The 11,071-nt window shown below is 46.9% G+C and overlaps 1 non-coding gene across 1 annotated transcript; it reads left to right on the top strand.

Moving 5' to 3' along the window:
- Window positions 1-536: 536 nt before the first annotated feature.
- Window positions 537-10,260, top strand: LOC103351838 (VCP nuclear cofactor family member 2). The gene is made up of 3 exons (XR_016227671.1): window positions 537-585; window positions 3,383-3,479; window positions 9,607-10,260. It is a non-coding gene; the product is annotated as a VCP nuclear cofactor family member 2 (transcript).
- Window positions 10,261-11,071: the final 811 nt, after the last annotated feature.

Below are 11,071 nucleotides of genomic sequence, written 5' to 3'. Positions count from 1 at the left end.
GGAGGAGGTGTATAGAGGACAAGAAGGAGAGAGGCAGAGGGGCAGAGGCAGAAGGGCAGAGGAAGAAGGAGAGAGGAAGAGAGGGAGAAAGAGGGATGGAGAGAGAGGGAGAGGAAGGAGAGAGAGAAGGAAAGGGAGGGAGAGGGAGAGAGAGCGCAAAGTGTAGGGAGAGAGAGGGAGAGAAGGGAGAGGAGAGCAAGAGAAGGAGAGGGGGAGGAGGAGAGGGAGAGGGGAGGGAGAGAGTGAGAGGAAGAGGGAGAGAGGGGAGGGAGTGGGGAGAGGAAGGGCGGGAGAAGGAGGGAGGAGGAGAGGGAGAGGAATAAAGGAAGAAGGAGAGAGGGTGAGAGAGAGAGAGGTAGAGGAAGAGAGGATAAGAGAGAGGTAGGGAGAGGAAGAGGGGGAGAAAGAAAGGTAGAGAGAGTGGAGGAGAGACAGAGAGAGGGAGAGAAGGAGAAGGGGAGGGAGAGAGGAAGAGGTTGAGAGGAAGAGGGACAGATGGGAAGGGGGAGGGAAGGCACAGAGGAGGCGGGAGAGACAGGAGAGGGGGAGGGGAAAAGGGATTCAGTGAGAAAGAGAGAGGGAGAGGTAGGGAGGGAGAAGGGCAGAGGGGGAGAGGGAGAGGGGGAGGGCAAGTGAAACAGGAAAAAGAGGGAGACAGAGAGGGAAAGAGAGGGAGAGGGAGAGAAGGAGTGGGGGGAGGGAGAGGGAGAGAGGGAAAGAAGGAGAGGATGAGGGAGAGAGGGAGAAGAAGGGAGGGAGAGGGAGAGGACAAGAGGGAGAGAGAAGGATGGAGAGGGGAGAAAGGGTGATAGAGAGGGAGATTGAAAGAGATGGTGGGAGATGGAAAGGGAGAGAGATATGGAGAGAGGGAGAGAGAGGAAGAAGGAGAGATGGAGTGAGGTAGAAAGAGGGAGAGAGGGGAGGGAGGAAGAAGGAGAGATGGAGAGTGGGATGGAGAGTTATTCAGGGCGAAGGGAAGCAGGAAGGAGAGGGAGAGGGGGATAGGGATGGGGAGAGAGGGAGAGGAAGAGGGAGGGGGGAGAGACAGGAAGGCAGAAAGGGGGTGAAGGAGGGAGGTGGAGAGTGAGAGGAGGGAGGTGGAGAGTGGGAGGAGGGAGGGGAAGGGAGAGAGGAAAAGGACAAGAGGAAGAAGGGCAGATGGAGAGGGGGAGAGGAAGGCACACAGAGGGAGGGGGAGAGATGGGGGAGGAGGGGGAAAGGGATTGAGTGAGAAAGAGATAGAGAGGGAGAGGTAGAGAGGGAGAATGGGAGAGGGGGAGGGGGAGGGAATGGGCGAGAGGGTGAGGGGGAGAGAGAGAGGGAGGTATAAAGCAAGAGAGGGAGAAAGGGGGAGGGAAGGAGAGAGGGAGAGGTAGGTATGGAGAGGTAAAGAGGAGAAGGAAGAAAGGCTGAGAGGGAGAGGAAGAGGGGCAGAGGGAAAAGAGAGAGGGCAGGGGAGAAGAGTGGGGGAGGGAGGAGAGGGGAAGGAGAGGAAGGCAGAGAGAAAGAGGGAGAAGAAAAGTGGGAGAGGGGGAGGTGGAGAGGGGGAGGGGAAGGAGAGAGGGGGAGGGGAAGGGGGAGAAAAGGAGAAAGGGAGAAGGGAGAGAGGGAGTGAGAAGGAGAAAGAGAGCAAGGGGTAGGGGAGAGGAGGAGGGGAACAGAGGCAAAGAGGGAGAGAGGAAGAGGACAGAGGGAGAAGGGGAGTGGGAGAGAGAGAGGAAGGAGAGAGGGAGGGAGAGAAAGAGAGGAAGAAGGAGAGAGATGTTGGGAAATGGAGAGAGAGATGGAGCAAGGGATATAGGTAGAGGGGGAGAAGGAGAGGGAGAGAGGATGAGAGAGGGGAAGAGAGAGAAGGAGGAGAGGGGGAGAGGTAGAGAGGCTAAGTGAAAGAAGGAGAGGAAGAGGGAGAGAGGAAGAGGACAGAGGGAGAAGGGGAGAGGGAGAGAGAGGTTGGGAAATGGAGAGAGAGATGGAGAAAGGGAGAGAGGTAGAGGGGGAGAAGGAGAGCAAGAGAGGGAGGGTGAGGGAGAGGCAGAGAGAGAGAGGAAGACAGTGAAAAGGAGAGTGAGAGAGAGAGGGAGGACGAGAGCGAGAAGGAAAGGGAGAGAGGAGAAGAGAGGGAGAGGAAGAAAGGGAGGAGAGAGAGGGAGAAGGGAAGAAGGGGAGGGAGAGAGAGGGAGATGGGGAGAGGGGGAGAAGGAGAGAGGCAGAGAGGGAGAGGGGGAGAGGGAGATTGGGAGGAAGAGGGAGAGAGGGAGAATGGAAGAGGGAAGGGGGGGAGAGGGAGAAGGAGGGAGCGGGGGAGGATGGAGGTGGAGAGGGAGAGAGTGGGAGATAGGGAGAAGGGAGAGAGGGTGAACTAGAGAGGAGGAGAGGTAGAGCAAGAAGGGGAGAGGGTGAGAGGGAGGCAGATAGAGAAAGGGCGAGAAGGGGAGGGAAAGGCATAGTGGGAAAGAGAGAGAAAGGGAGAGGGAGAAGGGAGGAGGGAGAGGGAGAGAGGAAGAATAAGACGGGGTGAAGGGGAGAGGGAGAGTAAAAGGGAGACAGGGTGGGGGGAGGGGTAGAGGGCAGAGGAGAGGGAGGAGTGGCAGAGAAAGGGAGAAAGAAAGAGGGACAGGGAGAGGGAGAGCAAGAGATGGAGGGGGGGAGGGAGAGAGAGAAAGGAGGAGGAATACAAGCAGGAAAGGGAGAAAGAGAGATAAAGCAAAAGGCTGGGGGAGAGAAGGGAGACTGAGGGGGAGAGAGAGACAGATCGTCCATCCACTGGTTCACTACCCAAGTGGCCACTGTTGCCCGGCAGGGCCAGGAGGAAGCTAGGAGCCTGGAACTCCATCTGGGTCTCCCATGTGGGTGGCAAGGGCCTGAGTACTTGGTCCATGTTCCATTGCTTTCCCGGGCACAGTAGCAGGGAGTTGGATCAGAAGTGGAGGAGCCAGGACTTGAACTGGTGTTCTTAGGGAAGCTGGCATCACAGGCGGCATTTACCTGCTGCGCTGCAATGCAAACACCCCTGGTTTTATTTTATTTCCAGACTTTATTTAAAATTATGAAGTTGAGTTTTGGTTATTAAACTTCAGCTTGACTTTAGAGTTCCGGTATTGTCTCTTTTCTCTCAGTACCTGGGGTCTTGTACTTTTGACTTTGAATCTGCTGGAGCAGCCATCAATGACTCATAAGGGAACACTTAAAAATGCTATGGAAAAAATAGAATCAAAAGATAAATTTATCTGGGTGTAAAACATTTTGAAATTCATGCATTTTCCAGAAAGTTTTTGAAATTCCCTCGTTTCTCCAGATAAGATGAAATGGCTTACAATTTAAGCACCCGGAAGATCAATTGATGAGCAATCTGTTTTCTTGCCTCTTTTCAATTTGTTTTCAGGAAAAAAAGAAGTGCCAATAAAGAGGATAACCAGCACTCTGCCCGTTGCAAAAGGGCTAAGAGAAACCCTGTCGCTCAGGAGTCTCAAGAGGCAGAGGTAGGAAGTAGGGTCGGATAGCCTCTATTTCACTCACTGCCTACCCTCAATTACCAAATTTGTGTTCTACAGTAAAAAGGAATTTAATTTTTAAATTTTCAAATAATTTTCTTATTCTTAGGAAGAATAATAATTTATTATTGATGGGAAGAGAACAGGTTTCATGTATTTCATAGTACAATTCTAAGAAGATAACCATACTTCCTCCCTCCCTCCCACCTCAATCCCCCCGCCTTCCTTCCCTTCTTATGTTTTCCTTTACTTATTGCAACACCAATTTCAATTTGCTTTCTAATCACAGGCTTAATGTGCAACTAACCATAATGTTCAACAAGTTAAACGTAGAAAGACCAGTGTTCCACAGGAGAATAGAAAAGGAATAAAAACACTGAGCAAGTCATAATATGTCAGTTTCACTCTTATACATTTTTTGTACTCTATATTAAACTACCACATGTCAGGGAAAACATATGATTATCTGTCATTTTGGGGATGGCTTATTTCCTTAAGCATAATGATCCCTGGTTCCATCCATTTTGTCGCAAAAGACAAGATTTCATTCTTTGTTGTTGTTGTTGTTTTGAGGCTGAGTAGTACTCCATAGTGTTTATCTACCACAATTTTGTATCCAGTTGTCAGATGATGAACATCTGGGATGTTTCCATGTCTTAGCTCTTTTGAGTTGAGCTGTTATAAACATGGGGGTAGAGATAGCTCTTTCATATGCTGCTTTCATTTCCCTTGGGTAAATTCCCAAGAATGGAATGACTGGGTCGTACAGTAGATCTGTTTTCAGATTTCTGAAGGCTCTCCATATTATGTTCCATAATGACATTCAAGCCATCCTATGTCGAGGACTCTGTTTTCTTGATTGACGGAGGTACTTCTGAGCAGCAGCCTGTGACTTTGAATCTTGGATCACACAGAAGATGCAAAGGGAGCACAGGATGATTTTGCTATCAGGAGGTTTGATCCTAGAGGTTACTCTGCTCATGAGAGAAGGAATAATATATTTCCAGATGCATGATAGTATGTTATTGGCTAGAAGTTGGTCATGGGTTTCTCACTGGGACAAGTGTAAATGAAATGGGTGGGGGGAGGCGGGATTGAAGGGAGGGTCCACTGATTTTGCAAAGCCTTAATGGTGATTGAGGACTATGAATTTGAACTTCGAGAGACTTAGTTTTCATGCCTGGTGCTAATTAGCATAGTGTTACTTACTTTAATTGGGATGCAGTTCCCTAGGAGAGTATTAAGGAGCCTTTTAAAGGCTTTCTGGATGAACCCTATTAGTGGCTAGGTACTGCTCACTCAGTTTTATTGTTAGTGAGCAAGAGATGACAGGATTATCAATCGATGGTTTCCTCTTGGAGCCATACATGGATGATGACATTTCCAGAACCTGTGCAGCTGCTCGGATGGGTAGTGTGCAACCGGATATAAGCCATGTACTTCTGGCTGATGGCCTTCTCTGGTGAATATATTTGCATGGGTGTAATATTGTCCGTTATTTTAAATATTACCATCTTCATACTCCATGCCACCACTCCATATAAATCTGTTCTCTGGTACATATGTGTAAGACTTACAGGATGTAAAACACAAAGATCCAAAGGATTCTCTACAGGCCTCTTTGATACGCATTTTGTTGTTCAGATTACCAAGTCCTACAAGAGATCGGGGCTAAAAATTCAATTAGGTGTTAACCCAAGTGGCTTCCTGGAAGACATTGCTTCCTTTGTCTCTTTCCTACCAGAACAGAAAAATATTTCATATTCCAAATGTTCTGTGCCATTTGTTAAACATTATGCTGGGTGTTTGTGGGTGACCTTAGATAACTCTGCCACTCCCTCCAAGCTTCTGTTCTATCCCACCACAGCACGTCATACATTGTCTCCATCCAAACTCCAGCCTGCACAGTCTCTTGGTCTCTTGCTTGATATGTTGCAAAATTTCCAAGTTCGTTCTGGACTCTCATTCTGCCTCTGTCCCTTACTTCCCTTAGAATCGTATTTGTGAATATAGATCTCAGTAGGTCTCTTGTAGTCAAGTACTTGCTACTACAGACTTCATGATTTAAGGATTTATTTATTTGACAGGCCAAATGACAGGGAGGAGGTGATGGATATATATATATATATGTGTGTGTGTGTGTGTGTGTGTGTGTGTGTATATATATATATATATAGAGAGAGAGAGAGAGAGAGAGAGAGAGAGAAAGAGAGAGAGAGAGAGATTGATTCCATCTGCTGATTCACTCCTCACATGTCCTTAAAAGCCAGGGCTGGGCTAGGCTGAAGCCAAGGGACATGAACTGCATTTGGGACTCCCACGTGGGTAGCAGGGAAGCAAGCAGTTGGGCCGTCCTCTGCTGTTCTCCCAGACTGTATCAGGGAAATGAACCTGAAGCAGAGGAGCCTGGACTTGAAACAGCAGGACGCCGGCTTATGCAAGCAGTTTTAGGCTACAGACTTACTTAGCATGACATTCAAGTCCCTTGAGAACCTAGCCTTGTTTTCACTAGCATATTTTTGTCTCCTGTCACTGGCTTTGACTCCTCAGAAACACTTCTTCTCCCCATTTGTCCCACCCTTCCTATGGATTCCCCCAAGAGCTAGTTCAGATGCTTTTCACTTTAAGGAGCCTCCTCTGATTCCTCAGCCAGCATTCATTGCTAGGTCCCTGTCATCGCAGTAGCTTCATGGTGTCATTCTCCAAGGATTCTTCTTGACTAGGTGCAGGAACTACCTGGTGAATCCCTAAGTAGCCCTGGAAAATTGCCTCCTCATATGGAATGGAGAAGTCTTTGATTGGACAGTGGTGGACAGCAGAACTACCTGTGCTGCCTATTTGAGAGTCTGTCAGAGTTGGGGCCCAGCTTAGCCTGTGAGTCACCCTGACAAAGAGCCACCAGGTGGTTCTGATGCAAATCCCAAATAGAGCATATTAAGGCAACTCCCTGCTGGCCTCAAGCTCCTTCCTTAGGATTCAGGGTTAGCACGCAGATTTCATCATGGCCTAAACTAACCTGATCTCCTGCCTTTCACACAGTCCTGGACTCCAAGATTTTTGTGAAGTGTCTTTGTGAATTTGACTTGCTGAGCTCCCCCCGCCCCCCGCCCCGGGGTCTTCCCAAACTTTATCTCACAGGTGTCACTACTCAACCTTTACTGGCAATTCAGAGACAGAGGAATGAGCTTTGTTGTGGTGAAACTGGATGAGCATTCTGTTGAGAGCTGTCAGGAGAATGGCAAAAGGGGTTTGCATTTTATGAGTCTTTCTCAATCCTGAAGCATTCAAAATCTCATTTTTTTCCACGGCTACAGAACTGTGCTCTGTTCTAGAATCAAGTGCAGTAGGTAAATCTTTCTGTACCAAGAGAGCAGTTTCAAGTGCCAGAGCTATACACCATCAAGAAACAAAGCGTTCCTAACACTTCACCTGAGAATACACTGGTCCACAGAGCAGAATTACACTCACCAGGTTAAAGTGTGACTTAGCCCAGGTTGCATAACAGAGGCCATGTCTATTAGAGCACCAGCTCTACTGGCCTAGAAATTGCTAGTGCATATGACTTTGGAGATGTTCTTCAGTGGTCTAAGGGAGACGAAACACTGAGCATAGTATCTTCTTTATGCAGTCACAATTTGTGTTAAGTAGTTGTTGGAAGCCGGAGGTAATTGCATCCAACAACAGATTTGCTTGGTCTTGAAGTAGCATTCTTTCGCTTACTTAGAAATACAATATTTGCTTCTCACAAAAGACATAGATTTGTGTAGATTGATTAGAAGGTGAAGATATCGAAAAAGTAAAAACAAATCATGATTTGAAGTCTCAGACTGTATCTATTTTTTCCAACCCAAGGTGGGCATTTGCATTTGTACATTAACCAAAAATGCTTTAAAAGCACTTGTAAATGGTACACACTTGTAAATGGTATACTTGTAACTTTTTCAAACGGCATAAGGGACATCTTTGTGTCTCTCAGTGTAAGTAATCATTTGTGTTTGGAGATGCATAGTGTCACTGCTTTGTGACAGTGGAGGAGCCAGTGTTTTAGAAAACTCTGGGCTAAGAAAATATTGGACTTTCATTATGATTTGGCCTTAACATTAAGTTCTTAAGTCATTTTGATCTTTGCTGTTGGGAACCTCACACCTAATTTAGTTGGACATTCCTGTCTCTTTCATGGGGAGTTGTTTTACTAAATTCAGATGTTTCTGATTGATAAAGAGGAACGTAGGTGGTCTTTTGATAATTGTGGGCAGTGCAATGTGTGACTGAAATTGAATCGTTCAAAATGATGTATGGACCATGATCACTCTCGGTTTAACTCTTGTTACGGTTAGCTCTGGAAAAGGTGGCCTTTGTTTATTCATTTACTTTTTATTTAAATTGTATTGAAGGTTATACAAGTTTCATAGTATACAGGTTCAGGAACAGAGTGATACTTTCCACCCTATCCTCCCTCCCACCCATGCTCCCACCCTGCTCCTCCTGCTCTCCTATTCCCATTCGTAGTTTTTATAAAGATCTATTTTCAGTTAACTTTATATGCATAAAATTATCCCTACACTAAGTAAAGAGTGCAAACAGTAGTATAGAGAGGGAAAATAAAACACTGCTCCTCAACAGTCAAGACAAAGGCTGTTAAGAACCATTATATCTCACAGTGCCAATTTCACTCCTGTAGATTACCTTTTCAGTCAGTCAACTGAAGACTAGATAAAAAATTATGGGATATTTATATACACTATGTAATGCCACAAAGAGATAAACAAAATTAAATCCTGTCATTTGCAACAAAATGCATGCAACTGGAAACCATTATACTTAGTGAAATAAGCCAGTCTCCAAAACACAGATACCATATGTTCTCCTGTGATCTGCGGCAACTAAAAGATTGCCTTTTAAGAAACGCAGAGACAACATTTTTAGATTCAGATAAGGGTCCTTGCTTTCAACTTCTCCTTTGAGAATACTAATTTGGATTGCAGGAAGGTCTTGATAATGAACGTTTTCAGGGATGGCTCTAAATAGGCAAAGGCCGGGAATCATGTTAGGTAAATGGAAAAAAAAAAAACCACGAACACACACACTCTACCAGATTCATAATTATAGAGGAGCAGTGAATAACCTTCATCAAAAATGCCAACAGCTTACACTTCACATGCGACTCTCATAAAACCTATGTGAGATGCCTTTCAGGGTATGTGGGGAGTCTTTTTTTTTAAGATTTTATTTGTTTATGTGAAAGTCAGAGTGACACACAGAGAGAAGGAGAGACAGAGAGAGAGATAGAGAGATCTTCCATCCACTGGTTCACTCCCCAGTTGGTTGAAATGGCCGGAGCTGCACTGATCCAAATCCAGGAGCCAGGAGTCACGAGTTTCCTCCGGGTCTCCAATGCGGGTGCAGGGGCCATCCTCCACTGCTTTCCCAGGCCATAGCAGCGAGCTGGAACAAAAGTGCAGCAGCCGGATGTCAAACTGGCACCCTACAGGATGCTGGCAGTGCAGGCAGCGGCTCTACCCACTACGCCACAGCACCGGCCCCTGTGGGGAGTCTTGAATGAAGAAGGGAAGACCATATATGTCCGCCATCAAGATACATGTGCAGAATCATCATGTATTTGTACACACGTGTATATGCATGTCTGTTTATATCAAGGCGTGTACATAGCAATGCACTTACTTGTTTTAACTTGTCACCACAGCCCACCTCACTTTTGTGGACATTATTTATAGTATGTCTTGTAGTACCGTTTGACGCTGCCCATTGTGCTTTGTCTGTGTGGCAGGTTATTGTAAGAAACGGTGCACCTGGGACAGAAAATGTGTGAAGGGCATTGGAAATAGAATTCCTAAGTCTGACTCCTACTCTGCCACATCCTAGCCATGTGACTTTGGGCAAGTCAGGGATCTGTTTCCTCATTTGCAAGATGAGGGCTCTGAATCCCAACTTAATGTATACGGTTGTTGTGATGACACAATGAGCTGTGCTAAGTCGTTGTACTTGGTAAACCACGAAGCCCAGTCTAGAGTGTGATGTTGCTATTCTCCAAGACCATTAGGAAATACATTGTAGTAGTAGTGTCGTGATCTTCTTCTAGTTTTTCTCTTTGCAGCCCTCAGGCAGCAATAATGAACAGAATATCAACAATATTAATGTCCCAGAGACATCCAGTGGACCAGGAAGCAGCGCAAACTGGATCGTTGCTGATCCCAACCCGAGGATCCCTCAGTCGTTCAACGAAGAGTCTGTCATATCCCAAGGTCCTTACTTCTGCATCAACCAGGTCTTGAGGGAGGCTCACTTTAACAGCCTGCAGCAGCGAGGACGGTCTCCAACCTGATGAGACTGGGAGCTCCTTCTTACAACCTAAAATTGGCTTATAAAAGCAGTTGCATGCAAACAAAAAAAGTCTGTGGGCTTTCCTGTCTATCTGTTAAGTAGCGGGTTAATGGGTACTTGTTCATTAGGAATGTCACTATACTGCTGCAATTTGAAAAGAGGTTTGAAGAAATGTTTTAAACATTCTTTTCAAATAGGGGGTCATGTTTATTTTAAGATAGCAAAATGGCATGGCGGTGTTGTGAGACTACAGCTAAGCTGCCGCTAGCAAGGCTGGCATCCCCCCTCTCCCCTTCCCCTCCCCTTCTCCACCTCCCCCTCTCCCACCTTTCTTCTCCCTCTTTCTCTCTGCCTTCCTCTCCTTCCCCTCTCCTCCCTCCCCACTCTTCTCCCCGCCCTCTCTCTTTTCACTCTGCCCCTCTTCCTCTCCCTCTCTCCCTCTCTCCCTCTCTGCCTTTCTTCCTTCTCCTCTTTACCTCTCCATACTTACCTCTCCCTCTCTCCTTCCCTCCCCCTTTCTCCCTCTCTTGCTTTTTACCTCCTTCTCTCTCTCCCCCTCATCCTCTCGCCCTCCTCCCCTCCCTCTCCCACTTCCCCTCTCCTTCCTCTTCTTCTACTCCTCTCGCCCATTCCCTCCCCCTCCCCCTCTCCCATTCTCCCTCTCTACCTCTCCCTCTCTATCTCTTTCTCACTCAATCCCTTTCCCCCTCCTCCCCCATCTCTCCCCCTCCCTCTGTGTGCCTTCCTCTCCCCCTCTCCATCTGCCCTTCTTCCTCTTGTTTCTAGTGCTCAACGTTTCAAATAAATAAATAATCTTTCTCTAATTAGTCGTCCAAATGAGAAGCTCCTCACCTCTGAAATGAATCCATAGTATACCCAATTCAGATTCCAAATCTGTCAAGTGGAAACTCATGGAAAAGAATGTGATTTTAAAGATTTATTTATCTATTTGAACATCAGAAATACATAGAAACAAGAGGAGACAGAGATACACACAACAACAGAGTGAGAGTGGGAGCGGAGGCGGAGGCGGGGGTGAGGGTGAGGGTGAGGGTGAGGGTGAGGGTGAGGGTGAGGGCGAGGGTGAGGGCAATGGCGATGGCGAGTCCTCAAATTCTCTGGTTCACTCCCAAGATGGCCCCACTGGCCATTGCCTAGTCAGGCCTAAACCAGCATGAAGAAGCCTCACTCAGGTCTTCTACATGGAAGATAAGGGCCCAAGCACTTGGGCCATCCTC

This window comes from Oryctolagus cuniculus, chromosome X (genome assembly GCF_051225735.1).
Source record: "Oryctolagus cuniculus isolate XC-2025 breed Fujian yellow rabbit chromosome X, ASM5122573v1, whole genome shotgun sequence".
In the NCBI taxonomy this organism is placed as follows: domain Eukaryota; kingdom Metazoa; phylum Chordata; class Mammalia; order Lagomorpha; family Leporidae; genus Oryctolagus; species Oryctolagus cuniculus.
This window is presented reverse-complemented; position numbering and strand designations above follow the sequence as displayed.